This window comes from Macaca fascicularis, chromosome 14 (assembly GCF_037993035.2).
Source record: "Macaca fascicularis isolate 582-1 chromosome 14, T2T-MFA8v1.1".
NCBI lineage: Eukaryota > Metazoa > Chordata > Mammalia > Primates > Cercopithecidae > Macaca > Macaca fascicularis.
The window spans coordinates 125,220,513-125,243,961 of NC_088388.1; the positions used below are offsets into that span (position 1 = coordinate 125,220,513).

General features: G+C 44.5%; 1 protein-coding gene and 1 long non-coding RNA gene across 5 annotated transcripts in view; one reads left to right on the forward strand and one right to left on the reverse strand.

Moving 5' to 3' along the window:
• Nucleotides 1-953, forward strand: part of LOC102123439 (uncharacterized) — a 45,462-nt gene extending 44,509 nt beyond the window's left edge. Inside the window, exon 3 of the long non-coding RNA XR_006691964.3 lies at nucleotides 818-953. This is a non-coding gene — a long non-coding RNA (uncharacterized lncRNA). The remainder of the gene's footprint in view (nucleotides 1-817) is intronic.
• Nucleotides 1-23,449, reverse strand: part of KIRREL3 (kirre like nephrin family adhesion molecule 3) — a 575,278-nt gene that overhangs the window by 227,805 nt on the left and 324,024 nt on the right. The gene's annotated exons all lie outside the window — the stretch shown is intronic.

Sequence of the window (23,449 nt, forward strand, 5' to 3'; positions counted from 1 at the left end):
TTAAATGAAGGTAGGGTAAGTCATTATGCCAACTGGAGAATGAGGCAAAAAGGGGAGCTCATCCTTGTGCTAACCAAAGAAAAGATGAAATGGTGAGGGCTCATCGATTCTGGGCTGGGAGGAAGATAGGCACTAGTATGTCTGATCCGTCTGGAGGATTCCTTTAAAAAAAAAACCCCAAGGTTCTGGAGGTCACTGGCAGGCTGGAATTTCAGCCTCTCAGAGTGAAGGGATGGGCTTCTTTGGGTTGGGTTCCAGCATCTGTTAACCCCCACCCTTGTTCTTTGTGTGAAACCAGCACCCTCTAGCCAATGAGCCCAGGCTGGGCACTCTGTGCGTTGATGGATATAAACCATCTTCTTTCCTTAGGGCACAAAGAAGAACTAAGAGAGGAGAGGAAGCCTGGGCCAAGCCTGCCCAGGGAGTCTGTGGTGGTAGGAACAAGAGCTACCATGCCTTGAGCCCATTCTAAATGGTAGGCAAGTGCTAGATACTTTGCTCACACATTTCATCCTCATAACAGCCCTATGGTGTAGACAATATCATTATCTCCACTTCACAGGTCAGGGGACTGTGGACAAGAGGTCAGGCCATTTGCCAAAGTCCCCCACTCAGTCTATAGGTAGCAGGGCTCAGTTCCTGAGGATGTCTGATTCTAAAACCTGGTCCTTGATCTCTGTGCTCCATGACCTTCTGTAATCCCCACTGTCTCCCAAACATCAATGATGTCATTATAACCCCATCACCTACTCTTATCCATACCACCCCAAAGAGATACTATTTTTTGAAATCTGAATCTCAGATTTTCACTTTCCAGGCAATTCACTAGGACAGAGGCCTTTCAACTTTCCTCTCTCAGATCTTCCTCCATGAACCAATGACAAAAGGACCAGCCACCTCACAGTTCCCCTGTTGCCAGTAGAAAAAGCCCTACAAGGATTAATGCAAGAGGAAGTTCTGCTTTGGGTGAGACATCAGTTTAATTTATATTTGATTAAAAAAGTCATTCATTCATGCATTCAGCAGCCGGTATTTGTTAAATGTCTCCTACACTCTTAATTGGGTTTTGTTGGGTTGTGGGGGTGGGGGAGGGGAAAAGGAGAGCAGGTATAATAAAGCTTATGCCAGACACCTTGTTTATAATTTTCTTGTAAGGAATATATGTACACACCTGAAAAGTTAAGTAAACAAGAGAATGATGGAATAACTAGGCAAGCGAGAGAGTCAGACGGTGTGCTGTCTACAGAGTCCAACAGAGGAGGTGGTACTGGGGCCCGCGGTGGCCGAGGATGATGGCTTTGCAGAGGCAGAGGAATGACTGACTTGCTCGGTGAAGGATGGGCAGGGTTGGGGTGGCAGAAGAGGCACCAGCTGGACCTGCCCAGGAAACCAAGCCCCTGTGCTGCCTCGGTCTGTAAGTAGGCGTTTGACCTTGGGGGAATCACTCTCTAGCACCTCACTGTCTTTGCTGTAAGATGAAGACAATGATACCTCATGGGGTTGTCATGAAATTCAAATCGGGAAATGGATATGAAATGGTTCTGAAAGATGTAAAGAGCAATATAAACGCCACATATGGAATGAGAAAAAAGCAACACCGGAAGTGGCATTTTGCAGACTCCAATCTCCCAGGACCACATGTGGAGGAGCTCTTTTCAAGGTCACGCGGACACTTTGACCCGACTCTCTCCTGGCAGCATTCAGTGTGACATGCCAGGGCAATGAGAAATGGGAGGGGCTGCATGAGACATGGCAAGGCCGAGGCCAAGCCCCCAGGTTCATGGACATTCCATAAAAAGTGCATGGCGGAACCTGAGAAGGAGGAGAAGGGCAGGGATGCCTCTGACATTTTTTTCATCTCTGGTGCTATCAAACAGAAAATGTCACTTTGTTCCTCTGTAGCCATTTTTAGTTGCACCAAAAGGGGGAATTGAAAAATAGACCTTGTAGCTGCCTCCATGAGACTCAGGGGAAGGTGATACCACTTCTGCCTAGAGGGTGATCCCCGAGCCCAGCACATATCTCACCCTCAGTCACAGCAAGGCCACAGCCTTTGATTCTAGAATCTGATGTCCTTGAATCTCCCTATCATGGGCTTCCAGTTTCAAGGGGCACCTGGCCACATGAATTTCTACTTTGAGAATCAGTTTGGCTGTGTTTCGATGTCTGCATTCAGCTTCACAAGGCTGGTGAGCGAGGGCTCATGGTTGGGACACCTGACAGGTGGCGGGGAAGACCTCTACTGGGGACACTGATTTTATTGTTAAAAGTTGCTAAAGGATGAGCAACTTAGCAGCTAGGACTTTTACCACTTCAGTGATAGAATGTAAAGTCAACCCCGAGAAGATGGATCTAGGGTACCTAAACTGAAAGTTTTTTTTCCCCCCCACAGCATATTGCAATGCAACAGTGAAAGGAATTTTAAATGGGCAGCTTCTCCTTTTCTCCTACCTCCAGGCATCTGCCTCTGAAATATTGAAGGTGGAGGGAGATAGGATTGGCATTTCTGGGAAGACCTCTAAGAAAGCGGTTTCCATCGAGAGGAAACTACAGGTAACAGTTAAAGAGGAAGAGCATGTGTAATGTAGGAAGCTCTTTTGCTTCAGATAGATGTCCTTCCCTCACCCGAGAGCACAGTAACCCTAAAGCTATATCCTGCATCTGTCTGGAGGGATTGTCTAGCCTGGCCCACATCCTGAGCCCTCGTCACCTGGGCAACCACACAGCCGACATCGTGAGAGGTCTGAGCCCCTCATACTCTTGAAGGTCAATGGATATTGCATATACTGCTTCAATGCTTTTCAACCGTTTTTGTTTTTGTTTTTGTTTTTTACAACCTTGAGTATTTTAAGGATTTGCTTCTTTAAAGGCTTTGCTTCCCTCTGAATATTATGACTAGCCTATTGGGTCAGAGGCCAGGAGTCTGCAGAGGACGATTCATTCACCCCAGAGGCAGCTCCTTGCTTTTATCCTGGCCTCAACATGGTAGCTCAAACTGCCAGATTTTACGTAGGAGGAAGGAAGACACCGAAGGATGTTCCTAGCTGGCACAGGCTGTACTGAACACAGGTCTCACCCCGCCGTGGGCAGGTGGTGGTGGAGTACATCTGTCTGTCTCTGTGTTGGTGGCTGTGATTTGGCAGCTCTGCCGAAGATTTGTGAGATGGAGAAGAAAGTTCAGGGTTGGGGTACGGGGAAAGGGATAAGAAAGAAGATTAGTCACTTGAGTCAGGATAATTTTTCCTGATGTCAAAGCCTCACCCAGGAGAGCTCTCGCTATTGCCTGCTTTTATCTGGAAAACAATGTGAGCAGTATCTCTCAAAATTAGGTCAGGGCTTGCAGAGGCAGGGGCTTGCCAAGGTGCTAACTGCCTGAATCCTCGGTGGGTTTACACAGCTCTCTGCTCTGACAAATGCCTCCTTTGTCTCCCTGAAAAGCCTGCCTCTTTTCTCCTTCACCCCTTCACTCCCCCCACAAACAACTGAATTTGGAAGGTTAAAAATCACTTCGCTTGACAAGTTGAAAGCTCTCCCTCCCCCATCACGTTGTTTCTCTTCCTGCCCAGGGAAGGCAGCTACTGTGTGTCACCCTGGGGACTGGAATCACTTTGCAAAGAGCGCAGATCTGCAGTTTTCACAATCGCAGTTGTCATCTTCAGAGCAGCGTGTGCCTGTCCACCCTGGGAGAGCCTTATGAAGGGTGTGTCTCAAGCATTTCAGGGGGCTGCAGAGTTAGGGGGACAGTCCTGGTGGCTTGGTCTCCTTAGGCTTGTCTTGGCTTAGGTTTCTGTGTGACAACAGCATGATAAAAATTCTGTCCACCGTACCAAAGCAAGAGAAGCAATAGCGGGATAACAGGGCAGCAACAGTCAGTTCTTGTTTGGCTTTCCAGGACAACGTGGCTTTCTCTTATTTTTTGTGCCTGACACTGTTTGCACTGACTAAGATACCATGATGATGAAACACTGTTGAATCTAAAAGGTGGGTAGGGCCTCAGAAGGGGTGAGAGGAGGCCTTAGAAGCTAATTATAATCCTCTAGAAGTGTGTGGAAATGGGAACCTGAGCCAGGAAAGTCCTGTGGATTCACGAGATTCGGGGACTGTCAAAGCAATAAGAAACCAGAGCTGTCTTGGGAACCAGCAACATCAGATGTTCCCAGGAGCAATGTTTGCAGGTGAGTGAGGTCAGGGAGGGCGACGGAGTTAGGACTCTGAAGTCAGAAAGATGCCTGTTGGTTCTGCCATTCATATCTGTCAGATATCAGGCTGGTTTCTTAACCATAACCTCCATGATTCAGTTTCTTCATTTGCAAAATCATTAAATAAGATAGTATATCGAAAACTCTTAGCACCCAATATGTCTTCAAAATTATGATAATTGTTTTGTATGTTTTGGCAAGAAAATAGAATAATAATGTTATTGGAGTCTCTGGAATAACAGGTTTGGAATAAAAGGTTTGGAAAAGGTTTCCAAACCTTTCACCTTAAGTAGATTTTTATAAAATGAGACTTTACATGGAATCTCAACACACAAAATTGGCATAAGTGGGGGATAAGGCAGCAGGTGACAGTGGTTGCAGGTTCCTGGGCACTGTCTGCTCAGCCCCTGCACTCATTGTCTTACCCACAGGGGCAGTTTAAATCTTCATGCTTTTACTACCTTAGACTGAGTAAGAAGATGAATTTGCACAGATTTCTCCTGGCATGATTTCTCCATATCTTTAGCACCGTTTGGTGATGACTTTTAAGCTTTTACATCATGTACTCATAACCTATCTCTTATGAAAATAAATGAAACTGGCTGGGTGTGGTGGCTCACGCCTGTGGTCCCAGCATTTTGGGAGGCCAAGGTGTGTGCGTCGCTTGGGGCTGGGAGTTCCAGACCAGCCTGGCCGTCGTGGTGGGACCCTGTCTCTACTAGGAATACAGGGGTTGGCTGGGCATGGTGGTGTGCGCCTGTGGTCCCAGCTGCCTGGGAGGCTGAGGCATGAGAGTTGCTTGAAACCAGGAGGCTAGGGTTGTGGTGAGCCAAGATCATGCCACTGCACTGCATCTAGCCTGGGTGATGGAGCAAGACTGTGTCTAAAAAAAAAAAAAAATCAAAAAACCAAGCAAACAAAAAAACCAGAAAAAATAAATGCAACCTTGATTTTCTCTCACACTGTATTATGTTTAATTTTCATTTGTTTATTCCATAAACATGACAGGCTTTTGAACTTTGTATTACCTGTATATTTTATAATGGATCATGCACAATTTCTCAGGAGGATAAAATGAGAATTCTAAATTTAAAAAAAAATAAATCTTCATGGAATCTCAAGGCTCTGAGGGGCCTAGTAAGACAATTGCTGGTTTAAAATATTAGAGAAATAGTGGGCCAGTTCCAAAAAGGTAGAGCCCTGACGACATCCAGCCAGTTAACACATTTTAGTAACCAAGCAAACCAACCCAGAAAGACATGGATCAGGAGAAACCTCCATATGTGGCAGGGGACAGGTCTGAGACATGAGTGCAGAGGAACCGAAGTCAAAGTGGGACATGCTCTTTAGAAAAGAAGGGCAGTGTCATTCCTCTTCTCACCCAGAGTGTGGATGGGACGTGTGGGAACCCAGGGTCTGTAGATGGGTTGGGGGTGAGGTGGAGTAGGGAGATGGAGACAATGACACAGAGACTGTCTGTCCCCAGCCTGAAGAGGACTGTGCTAGCTTGGGAGGGAATGAGACTCAGTTGGCATTTCTGCACATGGGCTGGGTGGACCTGTGCAACTCTGATTGTGTCCATGTAGAAACCTGTGCTGTGTTCAGTCGCTGCAATGCTTTTGTAGTTCTGTGACTTTTTCCCCTTTTGCTTCCCCTTAGTTTTCAGAGAAATTCCAATCAGGCTTTACTACTATCTACTGGAAGAGACAAGAAGGTAATTTGACCAGATCAAGACCATCCAGGCCGGCAGAGCACAATTCATGACCAGTCCATAGAGCTCTCCTCAAGGATCCCACCAGCTTCACACAGAAGATGGCGTTGCCAAAGCCTGGGGCTCACCCCTTCCCTTTGTGTCTGTCACAGCTCTCCCATTTCTGGAGGAGTCGAGTTAGCCCCCTCCTCCTCCTTTGAATCTCTTCTCTTTAAGACTTGCAGCTTCAATACCCAAATGCTGCCATGTTTGTAGTGGTAATGCATGGAATAACAAGTAGTTATTGTCATACAAGAAGAATAAGGAAGCTTTTGATGATCTCAAATAATGTGGATATCTACATCATTTTTGCATGCCAGTGAGTATATCCAGCTTTGAGGAGATGGTTATTTTTATACCTTTCAAGACTTGGTATACTTAATTATCTAGGGAAACTCATAACCCCAACTTCCTAAGCCACTCCTAAAGAAAAAGCACAGATGCAGTGACTGTGCTAAATGCAGTGACTAAAGGCTTTCTGGCCTCCTTATACTTCATCTCAGGGCTGGAGGTAACTCAGATGTACCTTGCTATTTTCATGATCCATTGGTGTCTCAGTAATGAATGTTCACCGCTGCAGTGCCCTCATTTAGCCTAGTAACCTCAGTAAGGTAATATTTGATTTGTGCTAAGTATCTGATTAAACAACATAAAGTATTTAACCTATTGATCTTTTATACTTTGCCAGCCCTACATTGCTGGATATACTTTAATTACTGATGTGGAGAACTTTCCTGAATGGGATTCGCATCTCGTTAAGACCTTCTCTTTGTCTTTAAGGTGCCATGTCAACAACTTCTCCTTCTTGTTGCCTCTAGGCTTTTTTTCCACCCACTAGACCCTGCTTAATTCTGCAAGACTGACATTTGGTTAATCTACTGAAAGTAGAGTCCTTTATGTAACCATGAATCTTACTGCTTATTTTAGAAAGTCAATGACCACATAAACAATCGGACTTGTTACTTTGTCCACCCTGATCTTTGGAGCATGGGAAGTTGTCCAAAGTGACAACCCCATTTTAGGCAACTGGTCACAGCTGTTGGATGGACCTAACCCTTCTATCTCACAAGGAGAAGAGGCCAGTGGGCATCCGTCAAGAGAAATCACAGGAAACCATTTAGACTGGTCAATTGGTTAGCTAATTGCTCTAGTCTGAACCACTTCTTAGAAAACTACAGAAAAATCATACATTTTTCCTCTTGCCTGCAAGGATATAGTAATGAATATTAATAATGATTGGCTGCTTTACATGCTGTCTTTTCTTCAAGAATCTCAGACATGGTAAGTTTATTTATTTTTTTCTCTTATTTTAAAACTAGATCTACAAAGGCTGAGATAGCTTCTCCATTGGCCCCCAAAATGAGAGTGACACCTCATAGGATTAAGAGAATTCAATGAGAAAATTCACGTGGAACACTTACCATAATGCCACTGAGTAAGCACTAAAAAAATAGGAGTTATACTATTAGTTATTATTATATCTTCTAAGAAGCCTGTGACTTGTGGGTTGCCCAGGAATTTCTGAATAGAGTCAGGCTGGGAGGAAGGCACACTGGTCCAAGTGTCTAGTTACTTTGCCCAGCCTGCCTGGTAAAGACTGTCCCACCCTGCATGCCAACATCCTTTGGTCTGTACTGGCCCATCACACATAGGTCTTGGACAAAAAAGAGTGGTTTGTGGAGGATTAAAGGCCATGAAAAGGCGAACGTTCACCTTCACTCAAGATGCTGCCCGAAGTCAGATCAGAAGCAGAGTCTGAATGACTCTCTAAACAGCTTCTCAAAGGATGCCTTCCATGGGCTGATGTGCTTGACAACAACGCAAATTCAAGGAACATGTCCCAGCCAACTGAACTGGAATTTCTATGAGTACGGCCTAGGAATTTGCAATTAAATCAAGCTCGTGGGTGATTCTTATGTTCAATAAAGTTTGAGAAGCATACTACTAAGTGGTGCCTTTAGAGGCAACTCAAAAACTTGCAGAAAACATCTACAGAAGGCTGGAGGTGGCCTGGTGCTTACTGTATAAGAGCATCTGACAAGCTCCACCCTGTAGGTGGCATTCTAGTCTTGAAAAGCATGATAAAAATTTGGGGTTGCTGCTAAGCAGGGACAACTGCACAGCCTGTAGAGTGGCTTGGAGACCTACCGATAGCCCTGCTAGGATCTGGGGCAGACAGTGGGCACCAGCCAATGCCAGGGTATGTGAAGGGCAAAGTGGGCCCTTTGGGGTAAGAGAACTCTGAGGCCAGTGGTGCCCATAGGACTATTGAAATAGCGCTCCATGACCTTCTCCATTGCCTCTGCAAATACCCCGGGGAGCACTTTTACTCCCTTCTGGCTTCTCTGTCACTTGGGATGCAGTTGGGATGCTTACTTTCACTTCCAAAGGATGACACCTCAGAGAATGCAAACTCTAATACACATAAGACACAGACAATCCATGGAAAACACGATACTGCTGAGATGTATGCACATGTGCACACTGATGTGCACTGCATCATTGCATTTGTTCCAAAGCCAGTAAAAATGATTTTCAGATAATCTGCTATTTTGGATCGTCTGTACTGCTGCTTACTTCCATTAGCATGGCTAATTGAGAACTGACTGTGTGTCTTGGACTGTTTCCAGGAAAGGAACCCATTGCCTGTATAATACAGGCTCCCTGAGAGAGCCAAGTAAATGGCTGGAAATGTCAGGTTGAATGCCCATTGGGAGAGCAAACTTTTAAGGACGACCTGACCATTCTCAGGCCAGAGAAGCAATCTTGTTCAGCGTGTCACATTGATTGCCAAGTCAGTAAACCATAAAACTGTCCCATAGCTAGAGCATGCACTGACTCTGAGAAAGATGAGGCTTGGTTAGTAAAGGATGAAGCCATTCCAAGACCAATAAAAGATGCAATATGGTTTTCCCTGGGCTGTATATTAACACCATCCTGGAAGCTATAGGGGATAGAGGCTTGGCAAACAACTGCATTTTGCTTTGACTTTTGCAAAGTGAGGATGAGATAGAGGCCAATGGGGAGATCATCTGAGGCCAGATGAAAGGCTTGGAAAGAGTAAGTCTTTACAGAAACCTAGTCTCTAAAGAAACCACTGATGTTTATGTGTCTTGGCCAGTGTCTTCTGTCATATAACATCTTGGTGAAATACCCCGAATAGATCTTAAAACCAAAACATATGAAGAAAAAAGGAAAATAGAAAGCACAATGTTGTAACTGCCTTCTGGGTAACCATGTTTTGGATGGTGTCATTTTTCTTATGACATAAGCTCCCAGATGGCACAGACAGTGTCTCTCAGGAAAAATAGCAACTAGCAGAGGGTCATGCCTTGTGTGAGTTTCTGATACATATTGTTTGGTTGTGTGTTGTTTATCACAAAGAGAACAGATATTATTGTCAGACAATCTCACCAGCTGTGTTTTGCAAGAAGAATGAGAGAAGTTCCCTACAACTTTTACAATTCTGTGTTCTGTCCCAAATAATGATGAGAGATGAATCACCTGGGCTGAAGGATGATTGAAGAAGGAGGTACATTGCTCAAGAAGGTCAGAAAGCCTGTGTCTAGGGTTAATCTGTGCTCACGGAGTCCTTTCTATGTGTCGCTAATAGCTAGAGGGTCTGCTGATTTCATTTGTGCCCAGTCAACTCCCTGGGCACACCCCTAATCAAAACCAGAGGACATAAACTGTGAAGATTTCCAGGATGGGTTTCTGAGGACGGCTGTCTATAGCTTCAGATATGGCACTAGACACAGTGGTGCTCATGATTGGCTGCACGTTAGAATCACCTGGGGGAGCTAGAAAACTATGGATACCCAGACTCCAGCCCCAAATATTCTGATTTAATTGGTCGGGGGTGGGTCCCCAGTATGAAAAAATTTTTAAATCACCTAGGAGATTTTACTTGCAAGCAGGGTTGAGACAGCCTGAGCTAAAGCCTCTTTAGTGGTATGAGGGAAAACAGGAGGCTCTGACTCAGTTCACAAAGTTGAAGATCAAATACAGCCTTTGAAACAGCATTGTTCCTCTTTACATTATGCCAGGAAATAAATGACTGTGGGAGATGGGGTGTAGGTAAAAAGGAATGAAGGAAAAGGAGAAAAAAGGAGAGAGCCAAAATGCGCATTGAGAGGAGAGGAATAAGATTGATTTTCCCCTAATAGTTTTTATTCAACCAGGGTCTGAAATATGCTCAGTCTACCTCATGAAAAGTGTGTCACCCAGGGCACAGTGGTGTTTCTATCGCCAGTCACGGAGGAGTCAGGCAACTGCTGAACTGCAGCATTAGGGACCCATAAAAGGAAAAACGCATTGCTATGACTAACAGCCCATTACCATAACAATTGTAAATGACTTTAGGGAGTCTGCCCATTGACCATCAAAGAAACCAGAAAACGGGGCCAGGCCTCTTGGAGAGCACTAGAGGCTTATGAAAGCTGTGCACTGGGAATCTTAGTGTCTTAGTTCCTTCGTGCTGCTGTCACAGAGTACCTGAGAGTGGGTAACTTATAAATAACAGAAATTTATTTCTTACAGTTCTAGAGGCTGGGAAGTGCAAGATCAAAGCACTGGCATCTGTTCTGGTGAGAGCCTTGCTGTATCCTCATATGCAGAAGGTGGAAGGCAAGCTAGAATAAGTTAGCCAAACACTGCATGAGACCCCTTGCATAAGGGCATTAATCCCATTAATAAGGAAGGAGGTCTTATAGCCTAATCACCTCTTAGAGCCCCACCTCTCAATACTGTCACGTTGGCAACACCTGAATTTTGGAGGCAATTAGGTTTCAATATGAATTTTGGAGGAGTCAAAAACATTCAAATCCTAGCAGTTGGAGATAGCAAAGCACATTGTGTGATGTGACAAGAAAGTCACACGGGGGCAGAAAAAGAAGAAGAGAACCAGTGGGTCACCCCAACTTCAAATGGGTTCTCAGCATTAGCTTTCTAGAGTGTAGGATTTTACTTTTTCCAAAGTCCTTTCTTTCTTTTTTCTTTGCTCCATCTCTCTACTTCTTACTCGTGTATTTCTACTCAGAACTGGAGCCAGGAATCCATACTCCCTGTCCACTGTCCCTTCTGGCAGAAATACTGTGGAAAAGCAGATGTCAGTAATACTGCCCAGTCTTGGCAAGGGAAGAACCAGCAAGAAGAGTGCAGGGCATCTCCACACATGGGATTGATGAGCATGGGGAGTGTGGAGTGTGAGAGGCAGGAGGGGGATGTGGGGGAAGTTTTGATAAGTGCAGTGACATGATCTTGGCTCACTGCAACCTCCGCCTCCCGGGGTCAAGTGATTCTCCTGCCTCAGCCTCCTGAGTAGCTGGGACTACAGGCGCCTGCCACCATACCCGGCTACTTTTTTGTGTATTTATTAGAGACGGGGTTTCACTGTATTAGCCAGAATGGTCTTGGTGTTCTGACCTCATGATCCGCTTGCCTCAGCCTCCCAAAGTGCTGGGATTACAATGTCTGGCTTTAACAAGACAAAGCTTTTGATGGTTTATCTCCTACGATTCCTGGTTTTCTCTAACGTGGTGCTGGTTTCTACCACACAGGGAGAGGGATCCACTTGTCATATTTAAAACATCTCATGGAAGTGTATGCTTCTGTGCTCTCCTGGAAAATGTACAAATAGCTGGGGATGGCAGGTTCCCAGGGAAGTGGCACATGACATGTCAGGGGAGTCTAGCAAGGGGGAGGCACAATCCCTAGGCCCTTAGATTTGTAGCCTCTGAACCCATTGCATCCTGGAGCGAGTTACAGATTTCATCTGAGCGACAAAAGGAGAGTGAGAGACTTGGAGGCTCCCTTTGGAGCTCTCTGGCAATTCATGATCGCTGAGCAAGAAAGACAGGGAACGAGGAATTAATTTTCACTGAAGTGCCACAGGGCCTGCTCTGACTATAAGCATGGGAGAGCTGCCCCAGTCCTGTAAAGCCCTAGAGTTGGGCTAGCAGGGGAAAGCACAAGGTCTGGAGATTGGAAGGAATTTTCCTGAGAGTGTGTGTGTCTGTGCTTTTGAGCCTGTGGCCCCCGGCACAAGGGAAATTAACCAGACTCTGCATGTTGTGGGAATTCTGCATGGCAACCTAATAGAGGCTTAGTTTTTCATTAAAATTTCCATTAATACTGGAGCTGTTTAGAGCAAGTTGAGTGGGAATATCCATAATGCACCTCCCATCCTCTATTACCATTCTGAGGATCAGAGTGAGGTTTCAGGCTTTTGCTGGGGCCATTAGCATTTTTTTTTAAACCATCATTATGATCATCATCCCAGCACCTATTATGTAGAGCAGGCAAAGTACAAAGAGGATCACACAGAACCTATCCTTGTCCTACATGACAGGCAGGGCAAGAGTAAGAGAGGAGGCACGCAGGGGCAGAGAGTGAAGTCTGGTGAGGCCTCGCGGACACGGACTTTCCAGTATTGAGAAGCACCTCCCTCCTCCCACCTGCCTACTTTAAATGAAACAGCTGTCGTACTGGGCTAGAGCAATCTCAGGTGCAGGGAAGGCATGGATTTTCTGTTGGAACTGGGGATACTGAAAGGGATGAAGAAGTTCAGGCCTCACCTCTTGGGATCATTTCTATAGCAGAGCTGCCCAGAGGATCACCATTGTTACCAGCTCCGATGTGCCCTTCCTGCATGCCAAAGCCAGTTCTCTCTTGGAGATGGCCACTGTTGTTCTCTGGGCTGTGGGACATCTAGGAAACTGGGGTCCTTGTTTCAGGGTCCTGGGAGGCTGGTTCAATGACATCTCATAGAGACAGTTTCCTTTCTATCCCTGGCTGCAGCCTCATGGCACTACTTCCTCATCTATGAACTTCTTGTGCCCTTAGGGGTGCGCTTCTGCCTCACCCACAGGTAGCTGGAGCTCATTCTACAGTGTCCAGAGTGAAAGCCACCAACCTGTCCCCTCCAGGCAGAATGAACTGTGCTCTTACTCTGCAGCCTTCCACATATTATTCATAACATGAAGATTATTTTGGAGTGCGTTCTTTCGCTTCTCACAATGAGCAGACACTCTATCCAGCTTGTATCCTCTATGCTAAGTGCAGGGCAGATCACGTGGTAGTTCCTTATAAATTTTAAAAAAATTGTTGTAGATTTCCTTTCACCTGCCTGAGGTGAGGCTCAACACTGTTACTGATAAAACCGTCTATATGTAGAAAAACAGAGCCCATTAAAAAGAAAACCCAAACACAGCTAATAGTCTGGGAATGGTGTCTGCAGGATGATGCAGTTGACACATTCTGTTTGTGCCACACGTGTGTTTTGTCACTGAGACTGCCAGCTCTGAGGGGAAAAATTCTACTATAAGAATATTTAAAATAAGATTGAGTACTGTGGCTCTTTGCCAGGTATGTGTTTCAGGAGGCATTTCAATGAGAACATGCTGTCATAGTCTGAATGTTTGTGTTTCTCCAAAATTCATGTGTTGAAATCCTTACCCCTGAAGTGATACTATTAGGAAGTGGGGCCTTCGGGAGGTGATTAGGGCATGAGGGTGGAACCCTCATGAATGAAATTAGTGCCCTTGTAAAAGAGGCCCCAGAGAGCTGCCGTCTTCCACCATGTGAGGACAGAGAAAGAAGGTGCCGTCTATGAACCAGGAGGCGGGTCCGGCCCAGACATCAGATCTGCCAGCACCTTGATCTTTGACTTCTCCACCTCCAGCATGGTGAGAAATACATTTCTGTTGTTCAGTCTAAGATTGTTTGTTACTACAGCCCGAGTGGACTGAGGCACGTACTGCAGCCCCATTGGTGAAGAGCATAGACTTTGAAAACATGCTATGTGGCCTTGAGGTCTGCCTGCAACACTTAACTGTGTGACCTCAGGAAGGTTTCTTAATCTCTATGTGCATTCATTTTTTCACTTGTAAAATGGGAATCATAATAGACCCATCACCTTGTGCCATTGTGAGGATGACATGAGGTAAAAATATATACAAAGCTTAGAGTAATTTATACTTACACCGTGTCAGTCTAAAGCGTTGTTGCTATTACTGAATCAGAATGCCTGGAATTATGATCTGGACCTTTTTATTCTGAAGGTGCTGCTCAGAGATTCTGATTTGCATCCATGGTTCAGAACCACTTGCCTACTGGACTGTCTGTGTCATCGAAGTTGAGGAACCATTAAGCATTACTAAATATGTACAGCAGGATCTTGGTTCAACAGGAAGAGTGTGGATTCTTGGAATGCAATTCTCATGTGGCAAGTTATTTCAGGTTTTCTTGTCATCCTCCTCCCTGTATCTATAATGGACAGCCTTGGGTTTTACCTCTTGTCCAGGCACCAGTTCCTCTTTCTGCAGGGATGTGAGTGAGCAAGGAAGTGCTTAAGCACCAGGGAAAGGGGAGAAAGAAAAAGTGGAGGTAATCCACCAACTGTCTAACCAGTTCCTGAAAAATAGAGGGCCAACTACCATTAGAGCTCTTAGAGGATTGCTGAGCCTTCTAAGAGTTTACCAAGAAGGGAGAAATCTAATGATAAGAAAGTTACAGCCAAGTTTATTGAACAATAACCCATTTCCTTCACACAGAAACAATGAAGAAACATTTTTTCTCACATGGCACAAGGAAAACAATATCAGTGATTTGTGCTGCCTGGTTGTCGAGTCTCTTTACCAACTTGTCTTATTTTCTTACTGCATGATAGGAACAGGTAGGGTTAAACACAGCTCCCTTTTTCTCTCTGGTGAGGTTTTTGCTTTTCCCATTTTTATTTGTGTTGACTAGGAGGTCTTTCATCAGAAGAATAAAAGACCATGCTTTTGAGGAGCCAGTCACTGAGTTTCTGTGTTGATCAAGCAGCATTGCTGGTGCAGGTGCATTCATTTTGGGTCTGGGATGGATACTGGTTTGTTGAAAGGTCCCTGGGGAATGAGAGGGCTTAGCCAACAGTCTCAGGGTCAGCATTTCCTAGTCCTACAAGATTCAGATCCCTGATGTGGAGCCAAGGAAAGGCTTGAGTGACTAGGGAGCTTTTTGACCAAGGCACTTTAATTTGCTAAGAACTCTACATCATTTTGTACAATTTATTTCAGGGAGAGATATCACTTTAGGTTAAAAAAAAAAACAAAGGAAAAAAAGCTCCAGACTAGTCCATGATGGAGGACAAAGCATCTCCGTAAATAACTTTGAAAGTCAAGAGTTACAGGAAATAAAAAAAGCAAACAATCAGAGAATGTGCCGCTAATGAATTCAATCGCAGCAAAAGTCCATTTCCATTCCCTTGAACTCTACACAATTTCCAGTTGCAAATATCTTTCAGAAGTACTGTACACACACAGTTGGATATTGAGTTGCTTGACAAACATTTCTGATCAAAACTACTTGCCTAGAAATGGCTGCTGGAACAACAATAATGTGGTTTTAAAACGAGCTGGGCTGTTTGCACATAGGTGTAGTCTAGGAGTTTAATGGAGTTTTGCAGAAGGGAATTGCCTAGAAAATAGTGGGTTTTTAAGGATGAACTTTTGACTCCCAACACGAGATGAAGGGAAGATCGGGGGAGAATAGGGAGAGAAGGGCTGTCTCTTCTGTTTTCTCTGGAGCACCATGGCTATACTAACTTCTACTTTGCTGTACTGGACTCAGCAATCAATTTCTTCTACAATCTGTTCCCAGACACACTCTCAACTCACGTCGGTTTAGTTGAATGGTTGCCCTACCTGGATTCTGAGACTCTTCTTGGGGCCTTATCTGGGATATTTACAGCTTCCATTTTTGAGAAGTGTGTGTGTAGGGGCACTAATTTAAGAACTAAAAAGGCCGGTGACATCTAGGGAAATGTCTTCACTTTGGGCAGGAGTGGGATGACCCTCTGAATGCTGCACAAAAGGCCATGGATCTGACTGATCTGAGGAGGCTGGTGTTTTCTGATCTTGGGACAAAGCAGTTACCTGGAGCTCTTGCACCCTGGAGAAAAATCTTGTAACTTCTTTCTCTGGGGCAAGGGGCAAGGCTGTTTGGTCACACTCTTTAGTGACTCACAGCTGGGATTCTTCTGTCTCTGAGCAATTGCAGCACCTCATAAGGGGTTGATAGCTGAGCCCCTGTGTCTTAGTCATTTTGGGCTATAACAAAACACCATAAACTGAGTGGTTTATAAACAACAGTAATTTATTTCTTATAGTTCTAGAGGCTGAAAGATCAAGATCAAGGCGGTGGCAGATTTGGTGACTGGTGAGGGTTGGCTTCTTCATAGGCAGTGCCTTCTCTCTGTGTCCTCACATCGTGGAAGGGACCAGGGGCCTTTCTTGGACATCTTTCATAAAGGCACTAATCCCATTCATGAACTCCATTTTCATGACCTAATCACCTCCCAAAGGCCCCACCTCCTAATACCGTGGCTTTGGAGGTGAGAATTTTAGCATGTGAATTTGGGGGAACATAACCATTCAGAATAAAACACCCTGGCTATAGAAGAGAGGTGGCTTTTCCTCTCCCCAGACGGCTTCCCTTTCCCCACCGTCCAATTGGCTGTCTAAGCTTAGAGAGCTGCCCCTGGGGAAGAGTAGCCCTGTCAACTGCACCCGGAATGATGGCCTTTCCTCCTGTTCTTCCTCATTAGTTTCTTCCCGCTTCTATAGGATGACAGAGAGGCCCCCCTCTCAGTTTTCATTGTGGCTGGGAGCCAGTGGATAGCATGCCATTTGCCGTCTCAAATCTATAAAGAGCTGTTGGCAGGTCTTTCTTTCTTTTCTTTTCTTTTCTTTTCTTTTCTTTTCTTTTCTTTTCTTTCCTTCTTTCTCAAAAAAGTTCAGTTCTCCTAGGTGGTTCACCTGGGCTTTTAATAATGTTTGGCTCCGTTTTAAATGCCTGGCTCTGAGTGTGCGGCTAAGCATCTATTCCTACAGGCATTTGGTCATTGCAGGGTTGAGAAAATTTGAACCGTTCCTTTCCTGCCCATTTTGGGGTGCTGTGCACTGAGAATAAGAGTGTCTAGGATGAGGGAATGCATGTTTCCAGTGACACCTGAAGTTTTAGTCACCTATTAGGGCTTTCCATCCCAATTTTCATCCCTTTTTGACAATCTTGGTAAAAGCTTTGCTAGTACAGAGCTAATCAAAGGATTTCTGCCTCCCAACTTGTCTGCTCTTTGTTTTGTTTTTGCTTTGGTTTTTTGCTTCTCTGGGATATGGATCTTCAACTTGTTTGTTTTGTCAGGAATTCCCTTTAGTGACTAGTGTTGGGGTTGTTAGACCCATTGAACAAAATGAAAGTAAAAGGGGTCTCTAGATCTGTGATCCTGGCCCTGAGTCAAGCTTTCCTTCAGGGTATTTCAAACGCGTGCAAGGTCTTCCTCCTTCCCTGAGACACTTGCCTCTCCTTTAGTTCTCAGGTCTTGGATCATGTCCTCTAGAAAACTTTTTCCTATTTAATCCCATGTATTTTTAACCCATGAATGTATTCCCCAATCTTTCCATATCTTTAGTTAATTCTTGTAATATCTATGTATTTAACGGCTTAATTGTGGGCGGTTAGATTTTTAACTCCTGGTTCGGACTAATACATCTTTTCCAGTGCACGGCTACAGATCTCAGTAGCACACACGGAACACTTGCTAACTGTGGTTGACTCATTCAAGCCCTCCCACGAGTCAGATTACCCAGTCAGCCAGTAAATGTTGGAGGACTCCCGCGCTTCATTGTGGGCTTTTCTCTCTTCTCCATTTACATTTTTCTCCCAAGGTATTGCATGAAATTCCAAGGCTTTAAATACCATTGAGATACAGATGACTTTTTAAATTACAAATCCAGTCTTGACCTATCCCTTGGGCTAAAGATTTGTAAATTCAACTGTCTTCCTAAATCTTTTTTTGGAGGTCTAATAGTTACCAAAAACTGTACCATGTCCAAAACAGACTTGTAGGCCCCACCCTGCATATCTGTCTCTCTCTCAGTCTTCAGCATGTCAGTGCACTGCAGCACCATCCACCCTGTTGCTCAAGCTCATGCCTCAGTCTCCTCTGATTCTTCCCATTCCTCCTCCCAGCACATTCCACGCACCAGCATGTCCTGTTGGCTCTTGTTTCAAGATATACCCAGAATCTGTTCACTTCTCTGCACTGCCACCATTTCAGTCCAAGCCTTCATCAACTCTTGCCTGGGCTTCTGTATTAGTCTTCCCAACTGGTCTCCCTGCTTCTCTTCTTGCCCCCTAAAATCCATGCCCCACATGGCAGGCATAACGATTTAAAAAAATCAGCATTTGACACAATCTAATGCCTGTTCATAATAAAAACTATCAAATAACTAGGAATAGAAGAGAACTTCATTAACTTAACATAAAGAGTATAAGAAAGACCTAGAGTTAACATCATACTTAATGGTAAGAGACTGAATGCTTTTGTCCTAAGATTGGAACAAGGTGAGAATGTCTGCTCTCACCATTCCTATTGAACCCTGTACTGGAAGTCCTAGCTTAGCGCAATAAGACAAGTAAAAGAAATAAAAGGTGTAGAGACTTGGAAGGAAGAAATAAAACTGTCTTTATGCTCAGGTAACATAATTATCTATGTAAAAAACCCAAAGAAGCAACAAGAAAAGTCTTAATAAGTCAATACAGCAAGATTGTAGGATACAAGGTGAATAAACAGAAGTTAATTTTTTCAATAGAAAGTCAGAACCATGGTAAGCTGCCTACGTTGCCTCACCCTTGGAGGCTACATTTTAGCTTTTACTGAATGGAATGAAGAACGATAAATACAAACTTGTGTCTGTAATGAAGAAAAAATTAACTGCTTTCCTCTACACCAACAATAATGGTCCGACTAAAAAATGGGCAAAAGATCTGAACAGACGTTTCACCAGAGAAGATATGCGGATGGCAAAGAAACATATCAAAAGATGCTCCGTAGCCTTTGTCATTAGAGAAATGCAAATTGAAATTACAACATACCTCTACACACCTCTTAGAATGGCTAAAATCCAGAAAAGCTGACGATACTGGCAAGTATATAGAGCAACAGGAGCTCTCATTCATTGCTGCTGGGAATGCAAAGTGGTACAGCCACTTTGGAAAATAGTTTGAGAGTTTCTTACAATGCTAAACATAATTTTACCACATGATCAAGTAATTGCACTCCTAGGTGTTTACCCAGCTGATTTGAAAACTTATGTGCACACCAAAACCTCCATGAGAAGGTTTATAGTATCTTGATTTGCGATCATCAAAACTGGAAGCAACCAAGATGTTCTCCAGTAGGTGAATGGATTAATAAACTTGGGATTTTTAAATAAACAATCAAGCCACAATTAATAGCATGCCCCGTGCATAATCACAGAGAAAAACAAGAAAGGCCCAAGCCCGTTAGGTCAAACATGCTGAGTGCTGAGGAATAGCAAAAATCTATTACTAAAGACTTGAACAGTAGCTGGAAACATAAAAGGTCAGATCATTGGCTCAGTTAGACTTGATTATATGAGACTAGCGTGTAGATAAAGGCCCTAGCATTGGGAGGATATGTTTAAGAGATAAATGAAACCAGCAGGACAGGGTGGTGCTGACATCACTTTACTACACATAAAGTTGTTATAAATCCATATAGTGGGATACTATTGGGCAATAAAAAGAAATGAGCTATCAGGCCACAACACGGATGAATCTTAGATACATATTGCTAAGTGAAAGAAGCCAGTCTGAAAAAAACACATTGTATGATTCCATTTAGATGACACTCGAAAAGGCAAAACTATAGAAAAAAAGCAGTAGTTGCCAGGGGCGTGGGCACAGGAGAGGGTTGAATAGATGAAGCACAGGGGATGTTTTTAAGGCCGTGAAACTATTCTGTACAATACTGTAATGGTGGTGGGGTATAATAAAAATACATATATTGAGTCTTTGTCCTCGGTTCCCAGCATGGAGCTGGGAGGATACAAAGAATAATACCAACAGCTCTAAGAGTACATAGGGAATTTGCTATCTAGTCAGATACCTGTTGGAGTCTCTTTTCTTCTATGTCCAATGAGTTCCTACTTTACTTGTTAAGGACCTAAACTGACAATCTAGTTAATTAACCAACTAATTCCCTCACTGGTATTTGAATTAGTGTTTCAATTGCTTTGCGTTAACCTTTTCTCAAGTTTCAAAATTTCTTAAGCCAGTTTTCAGTAATCTGCCCTCCATCAAATTGTAGAAAGTAGCATAACAAATAGGCTTGAGTTTCCTCATCTCCTGGCCCTCCTCCATCTCTGGGGAAAATATGAAAGACAGAAATGGTCCCCTGGTGTAGAGCTGGAGCCAGGAAGGAGAAATACAGTTGAGGGCTAGGATAACCAAATGAAAAGCAGAGCTGGGTGATGGGCAAATTGTTCGTATTCTGTGAATTCAGACAGCCACACCTGCAAAGACACAGGAACGCAGATGATCAGATAAACCAAGTTCAAAGAAACGAGGCCACACTTGGCTCGGAAGGGCAGAGAGGTTGGTGGGTCAGTGAGAGAATTGTGCTGCTTGTTCAGAATCTGAACCATCTGTTATCTGGTCAGGACAGGTGGCTTGCAGGCAGAGTTTGGGCTCAGGCAGGTGGCACCAAGAGGAAAATTTATGGATAGACCTTTAACTCTGGTCACTTTGGAGCCCAGCAGCTCTGGAAATTGGATCCAGATGGATAGTATTTTGATAGCTTCTCCTAACCAAGGAATTTATGCTGATTTTCAGGGCCCAAGGGGAAGGAGGGAGCACCTAAAGGCAAGGAATTCATAATTGCTTCTTACCATGTTTCCAAAATTCATCTGTGTTTTCACTCACCACCACAGTCAGGGCTGGCACAGGGACTGGGGAATTAAAAATAAATGGGGGCTGAGGGCCTCACTCATCACACATGCGTCTTCCATGGGATGTCCTGGAGCAGAACAGGGAGGAGTGTGGGGAATAGTCTCCTAATCAAGGAAAAAGTCTAGGTTGGGTCTGTAAGATCTTCCTCCACTGAGAAATGGATTAATCCTTGCCCTGCTCATAGAAGCATTGAAAGAAGCTCTAAACACCGGGACAGATTTTCCTCCCTCCACATTTGGGTTTTTCCGTGAGTTAAACTACTGGAAGGGTGGAGGGTTCTCCCTCTGTACGGGGCTCAGTACAGGCCAGGAAGGCCCGTCTATGTGAAGACTTCTCTGAAAATGAAGCTACTTCTGGTCATAGCTCTGCTGCTAACTGTGTAATGTGGGTAACCCCTTAACTGCCTGTGGGCCATGGTGTCTTCACCGGACATTTGCATGAGAGCCGGAGGACGACCAGGACCCGTTCAAGCTCTCATCTTCAATGCTCCTAGAATCTCCGTTGGAAACCATTTGGCTCTGCTGGAATGTTACAGAAAGAAGGCAAGGGTGATTCTTCTTTTCTCATGAGTGTTTTGGGAATTCTGTTGCTTGGAAAAGACTTCAAAGACTGTATCTTCTGCCTCTCTGTGAGATTCATCTCCAATTTATGTCACAGGGAGATGGGATTTTGAAGGCATACTAGGTGATCTCCATCCAGGTTTTCATAGCTTTTGCAAGCACTTACTGAACACCTGCTATGTGCCAGACCTTGTTCTCATAAGTCCTGATTTCATACTAAGACATCCAGACGAAGAGGTAGCATAAACAAAGGGCTTGAGCCCGTAAAGATGATCAACAGGATGAAGAATACTGTTGCTCAGTCCCCAGTAAGATACAGCATCAACAACAGCCTGCCCAGCTACTCTCAGAATCCTGACACTGTGGCCCAGTGCCCATCTCCCTTCCTAATTCCAAGCAAGAAATCATCCCTAGTACTGACATTCACCAACAGCCCTTGCACTGCTTGGGGACCTACAAAAGGAGATTCTTTTCCTTTCTTTTCCAAATTTCACGACAAGGACATTTGGAGGAGTTAGTGGAGACGGATGGCAGGGGTTTTGAGTTGTCATCTTTTCTTAGGGGCTAAGAATTTTAAATTCTACTTAATTGCTGGTCACAGTCAATGGATTCTAAGAATCCAGTGTGCTTACCCTGCACGCTCCCACTAGTCCCTCAGCCTGGGTCAGCCATAAAAACATATTACTGGTGTCTGTGCCATTTGGATGGCTGGAGGGGATGGCGTAGTGAGTTTTATTTTTACCTGAAAAGTGGGGAGCCAGCTGACATAGTGCACCTCGTGTTAACCAATAAGCACCTGATGGGATCTGCCTCACGTCAAGAGGAGGAAGGGGCTCTTGACTCTCTCTACTGGGCCACATCCTGGTTCAGGGTTTGTGGAAGGCCTTCACCTTGGAGCTTGCTGCCTGCCAGGCCCCACTCTTAGGGCCTCTTAGATGCTGGGGAGAATGATGTCAGCACCACCCCTTCCTGCTGGTTTCATTTATCTCTTAAACATACCATCTTGGCATTGGAGCCTTTACACGCTAGTCTCATACAATCAAGTCCAACAGAGGCAATGATCTGACCTTCTATGTTTCCAGCTACTATTTATATCTTTAGAAATGGTTTTCTACATTCCACAGCACTCAGCATGTTTGACCTAATGGGCTGGGTCTTTCTTGCTTTCCTCTGTGATTATGCACCAGGCATGTTATTAATTATGGCTCAATTTTACATTTTAAAAGCCCACAACTTTGGACTGAGGTTACCATGAACAACATTTAGCATTGGCTTACCTCTGCTTTCACGTGGGGCTGAGAGATGGAGTGGGGTAGTAGGGAGTGAAGTTTGCTATGATAGGAGTGAAACCTGCAGGCAGCAGTATTAGATAATTTTTCTCTAGCTGGGGATCTGGGGGTGGTGGAGACCAAGAGGTCAATCACCTGCATGCAATGTGGGGGCATCCCCACATTGTGCCTACTGTCTTTGCCACTCCCAAGAACAAAGAGCCTGCTTGCTGGATAACTGGGAACCAACCATGGTGGAAGTAGGGAGTAAAAAGGATGAACTAACAGGGTCAGCTCATGAAAGGTTTTGTAAGTCAAGCATAGGAATTTGAACTTTATTTTGTAGGCAACGGGAAGTCATTTGAAGCAGGGAAATGATCACTTCAGCAGCTGTATGGGTAATGGATTAATGAGGAGAGACTGGAAGCTTGGAGACCACTTAGGAGACCACGGCAGTAATCCAAGCAGAGAAGAGGAAGCTGTTTAATAGGCAGAATTGAATGAACGTGTTGACTGAAAGATAGAAGGAGAGGGAGGTGTTGATGATTCCAAGCTTTTGGTTTGAGAAACTGGATGGATGATGATAACACCCAGAATAAGAAATCCAGTAGGAGGGAGAAGTTTGAGAAAGGAAGAGGATGCCAGGTCCAGTTTGGGACATACTGAATTTCGAATGGTTTGGGTACATTCAGGTGTTTCATTGTTTGTCCATGTAGGTCTAGAGCTCTGGAGAGAGACTTCATTAGAGATTACAAGCAGGGGTGTCATCAGCATCAAGGTGCTGGTAAATATCATGGGCAAAGATGAAATCAGCTGGGAAAGAAAGCACAGAACCATCATGAGGGAAACTCTCAGGGCGAGGCTGAGGCAGAGAAGCTT